This window comes from Etheostoma cragini, chromosome 18, assembly GCF_013103735.1.
Source record: "Etheostoma cragini isolate CJK2018 chromosome 18, CSU_Ecrag_1.0, whole genome shotgun sequence".
In the NCBI taxonomy this organism is placed as follows: domain Eukaryota; kingdom Metazoa; phylum Chordata; class Actinopteri; order Perciformes; family Percidae; genus Etheostoma; species Etheostoma cragini.
In genome coordinates this window covers 19,071,028-19,076,872 of record NC_048424.1, presented here as the reverse complement: position 1 = coordinate 19,076,872, position 5,845 = coordinate 19,071,028, and the positions used below count along the sequence as shown (strand labels likewise).

Here is a 5,845-nt window from a genome sequence, read left to right as displayed (position 1 = left end):
TTGTTCTCTTCTCTTCAGCGCACCAATCCTGGCTGTCTGACGTAGAGGCTCATTGCATATTTTCCCATTGGTCTTCTGAGTCTTCACAGATCATCTAAAAAAGGATCACATTTGCTCAGACTGGTTCCTGGTGGTTCAGTATTCATAAAGGGTTCACAACACAACACCCATACCTCTGCATAATGTTATTATGCGTCAGATTAGTCCAGTTTGAACTCCCTTACAGTCTCAGTTTTTTTTCTTCTACCACAACAGAGTGTCTCCTCTACCAGAGTCCTTTATATACCCCCCAGGAGCTTTAGACTCTTGTGTTAGTTCACTAACACATATACTAAAATTGGAACGATACAGAGAAGATTAGCATGGCCCCTGGCGCAAGGATGACACGCACAATCGTGAAGCGTTACCAATTTTTGATTTTGTACATATAAAATATCATATTTTGATTTCCGTGTTATTATTTCTGCTGTAGTATCGCCAGTGGCCGCATTGGGGGCGCTGTTGCTACGCTGTCGCTACTACACAGCTGAGCGGTGGAGCAGCAGAGTAGAGTCTCTTAAAAACTGTTTAACATGGTCAACTTGGAAGAGAAACTACCGCAAAACATGATCCATATGATCTTTTATGACTCTCCTGTCTTCAGGTGTGGATGTAAAGCCCTTTTGTTCACTCCGTGTAAGAGAAAAGAGCCGAGAAGAGGACCTCCCGACTTGTTTTGTGACTAGTCCTACACATATTTCTGCGCTGTTGTTAAATCCTTATCTCAAATGTTGTTTAGAAAACATGTTACATATTTACCTTCTTAGTTAAGAGCCGTGTGGAGAAACGGTAGGCTACCCATAGCATCATGACTTGGTTTTCATAGGAAAACAATATTGTTTTAAATTAAAATTCATCCAAACTGATATTTTCCGGTGGTTGAAGTCACTAAAAACACCGTCTGTAAAAACCCGCACTCCTCAATAGTCTTATGAAGATATTCTGAAATATAACTATAAAAGGATGACAGCCAACACCTTGTTGTCATCGTTTAACCCTAAATATGTGCTGTCTTTCAAAACTAAGATGTGCCTTAGAAAAAAATCGAGTGTTTTAATGTATTATAATGATAAATAATAATTAATTGTGTCGCTAAAAATGTGAAGAGAACACTAAAACACTGTAAGCCAAAGATGTTCTGAAGAAGTATTTTTCAACGTGTCCGTCTTTGACCAACCTCCGCTGGGTAATTCAACAGTAAAATGGTATATATTTTACTCACATCATGTTCAACCACTATATATAGCCGATGAAGGGTATTATGCTTTTGTTTGGCATTAATATCTGCGTATACAGAAAACCCTGTTATCTGACTGTTATATCAGAGAGTTTTCCTACCTGCTGAAGGCCAGCAGGGGGCGCTTGGCACACAGGTCAAAGAAGCCTGAGGGGGGATGACGTCTTCAGCGACAGTAGCTCTAGCTAGCTCGAGAGAAAAAAAATTAGCAATTAGCCTACTTTCCACGGTTTACAGAGAGAAATACATTGCAATTTTAACTCCACTGAAAGTAAACTTGCCGAAAAACACGACGTTAACTCAGTGCGACTAATGTCAGACAGGTTTACAGCGTTTTGCACTAATATTTAAGAAGAAGAAAAAAGAACGTTAGAGGCTAGGCTACTTACAAACTTATCATCTCGGGTCCGAAATGCAGACTGAGCACGTTCAACGGCGTTGAAGTTGGCATCCGATTCGCAGCTTCCGCTTCGGCAGTTAAGGGAAATTTAAGGGAAACTTAAAGCTGAAGTTAGCTTCCGATTGACCACATTAGACCAGGTCCAGCTCCAAAACCACTGTACTTAGACTTGTCAAATCGGGACTACCCATAATTCCTCAAGTAAAGACAACGCGGACAAATAAAGGTCGGCCTCAAATTAATTAATTTAATTAATTTAAATAATTTAATTCAACAGATTCAACAGATTCAACCATATATTCATGTTTTTTTTCCACATTTAGTTTTTCTGGATTGCGGTACTCATGTAAAATATTGTGTAGTGGCGTAGCCTACATGTGCCACCAGATGGCAGTAGCTACATTGGCTGTAACACGGGTTTCAACAGCAGAGAATGACGGCTCTGGTGCCAGTGGCAGAGGTGGGAGAAGAGCTAAAAACAAAGCTAGCTAGCTATGACGTTATACGGAGCAAGGTTATCGCCCCTTTCTCTGCTTTAGCCGGCCAGAGAATTTGGCCCACCCATGAGAGAGAGACATCATGGCTTTCAAACATAGACTGAAGGTCTATGGTTTCAAACGAGCAAAGTGACAGTTAGTCAAGGCCACACCCCCAGCCTCCACCTCCACCCCACATGAATGCAGAATGGATTCCATAGTTACATGGCTACGACAGGAACAATATTTCCTACTTTTTGACCAACCATTATGTATGAAGAGTGAAATCTTTAGGGGAGAGAGCATTTTGTTTGTAAAAAATTCAGAGGATCGAACTGCAGCTACCCCCTCAGGGAGGCAAGGAGTTTGTGGGCTTCTTTGAAGTTTTGAGGTTGGCTGTTCGAACCCCGCCTGCGGCAGATGAAGAAGGAGACCATACATCAATGGATAGACACGAAACTCGTATAAAAGCTTCATCTGAGTTTATATACATCATCTAAAGAACATTAGCATGTTGGGAGTATTAAAGAGTAATCTGATTGGATGGTTAGCTCTCAGTTGTTAATGTTAATAACTGGTGACATGTTTGTTTAGACATTAGAGCTAAATTGAAGTTAAATCCTCTGCAACCTATCGAGGTTTCTGCCTAAAAGGAAGTTTTTCCTCGCCACTGTCGCACTGTTGCTTGCTCTGGAGGAAACTACTAGAACTGTTGGGTCCTTGTAAATTCTGGAGTGTGGTCTATCTGTAAAGTGTCTTGAGATAACTCTTGTTATGAATTGAAACTATAAATAAAATTGAATTGAAATTGAATTGAATTATTTAGGTTAGTTATTTTGCAATAACTAGTATGACTTATGTTTAATGTTGTGTTTAATTACAGGAGACTGGATGACTGGAGACTGGATGAAGGGTCCTGTCTTATGCAAACCAAAATTGGTCTAGGTGATGGAGAAAGACATGTCATCCTAAAATGTTTGAGATACGAATAAAAGGTTACACACATACTGCTTGTGAACAAGCTTAATCTGACTGTGTATATACTGTATATATATACTCATATATATATATATATATATACTGTATATATATACTGTATATCATATATATATATATATATGTATCATACGAATACTTTAAAGTAAAGGTTAGAAAATATGTTGTGCATTATAAATGATCAGAAATAAAAAAGCTTCAAACAAAGTGCAGTTTCTTATTTTTATTCATCAACAGCCGTGCAACAGAGATGTCCGATTGGACAGATAGTCTAGCTAGCTGTCTGGATTTACCCTGCAGAGATCTGAGGACCAGGTAACCATAGTCCTCAGAAATCTAACAGAGTTAAGAATTCCAACACAAAGAAAGAGGAGGGGACAGAGATCAATCCTCATTTAAAAATATTAAATAGGAATAAAAATAAGTCTTAAAAATAAAAACTTTAAATAAGAACAAAATAGAACAAAAAAAACAACAAGGAAATACAAAAGATGTATGTGTGCCCCAGCCCCCCTGGGTCACTGTTCGGTTTCCTTCTCATCTCCTCACGCCACAGATTTCCTGCCAACAGTTGGGCAGTATGCCATGCCTCCCGCACGCGTGTGGCCTGTCTCCAGCCTTTTGGGCTGGGCACACTTGCTGCAGACGTACTGCGCCATCGTAGGCTGTGGTCCTCGGAATACACATTACAGGAAGAAGAGGGCCCGGGAGCAGTACTGGAGGAGTGTAGGAGCAGGAAAAGGGCGCGGGAGAAGAAGGCTGAGGTGTACACCTCCAGATGGGCCTGGATGTTTCCCACCTGGAGGCGCGGGAGGTGGCAGTCCTGTTGTTGTGAGGCAGGGCTGCTCCTCGGCGACGTTGAAGGGTGGGGCTCGCCAGCCAGTACTACAACAGGCACAACGCCATTTGCCTGCAGCAGCACAGCCTTTTCCTCTTCTTTCTGGCGCCGAGTGAACCTGGAAGAAAAAACATAATCTGCTTTTAGACTCTTGAGCTTTCATCAAAAGATAAATGACAGTACAGATTACAACACATCAACACTGCTTTATGTTTAACTCTTACCACTGGGACAGGGTTCTCTGATTTAGCTCAAAGAGCTGGGTGTCCGTCTGAGCCATCAGCCTCAGACTGGCCAGCACTGCCGTTCCGATGGCCACGTAGTCTGAGAGGACCAGGGCCCACATGTCCCGACGGATCCCCACGGATTGCGTGCCATTTCTTAATCTACAACACACAGTAACAGAGTGGATAACGCAGTTAGCACACACTGTTTTATGTAAGATTAGTCTGACAATTAAATATAAATATATCAATAAGATAATATTAAACAACAACGTCACCGTGTTATGTACATGACAATGCATTTTGTGTACAGTAATTCAGAAGTGGACTGGAGTTAAACTGAAGTTACAGTAACAGTGCAGTAAAGTACTTTTCACAAATGCCAAAACAAACACTTAAAATCCTTATTTATCGGAGCAGTTTGATGACATTATGACTTTTATATATGAACTATAACATTAGGCAGCATACACAGGTAGTGGCCAGCTAACATGCTAACCCACGTAATTGTCTAAGGCACACATACAGTTCGGCACTTTTTATAACAAAAAACACACTCGGATATTCCCCAAAGAGCCGTAAAAACACAGCGTTACGTCAGTGGGACTAACGACAGACAGAAATACTTATTTAAACAGCGTTAGGAAATATTTTTGTGTACAGTAACTCCGAAGTGGACCGGAGTTACACTGACGGCGACCATGCTAACATGTACAGTAGGGCACTTTTGCTAGCAACAAACACTCGGATATTCCCCAAATAGCCGTAAAAAACAGTGTTAGGTCAGTGGGACTATAACGACAGAAATAAATACTAGTTTATACAGTGCTATGTACTCATTTAGAAATGTTTTTGTGTACAGTATTCCGAAGTCGACCGGAGTTACACTATAGACTGCGAATATGTACAGTACGCTACAGCACTTTTGCAAGCAATAAACACTCCCCAAATAGCCGTAAAAACACAGCGTTAAGTCAGTGGGACTAACGACAAACAGAAATAATAGTTTAAACAGTGTTATGCACTCATTTTTTAATAACAATATGAAGGACGGTCTACTTACTCAAGTGTTGGTGTCAGTGCCCAACTCAGAATGACAGCGAGCTAAGCGAGAGGATCCAAGATGGCGGTTGTTGGAACAAAATCAGCCATCTGATTGGGGGACTAAAAACATGTCTTGTGTGATTAGTCAAGAACTTAACAGTCGGAACATGCGCACCATTCTGTGATTGGTTGAAAATGGAACGAGAGCGAACATCGGAACAGAAAGGAGGTTTTGAGGTTGGTGGTTCGAACCCCTCCTGCGGCAGATAAAGGGGACGACACATCGACGTATAGATACGCTACTCGTGTAAAAGCTTCATCTGAGTTTGTATACATCATCTAAAGAACATTATTACTTATAAATGTTGGGAGCATTAAAGAGTAATGTGATTGGATGATCATCTCTCAGTTGCTAATGATAGGGGTGATCGAGTACCCGGCTGAAATGAGTATCCGGTACAGATAAAGCACTTTTGCCGAGTACAAGTATTATACGAGTAATATGAGTAAACGGTCAACTGGCCGTGCAGCGTTATGTGATAATCACAAACACACAGAACACAGAGAAATGCGCTCCATCTCTCTCTCTCT

At 41.0% G+C, this 5,845-nt stretch overlaps 1 non-coding gene across 1 annotated transcript; it reads left to right on the top strand.

The window, feature by feature from the left end:
- Positions 1–308: 308 nt before the first annotated feature.
- LOC117962012 lies at positions 309–415 on the top strand. The gene has a single exon (XR_004660543.1). It is a non-coding gene; the product is annotated as a U6 spliceosomal RNA (small nuclear RNA).
- Positions 416–5,845: the final 5,430 nt, after the last annotated feature.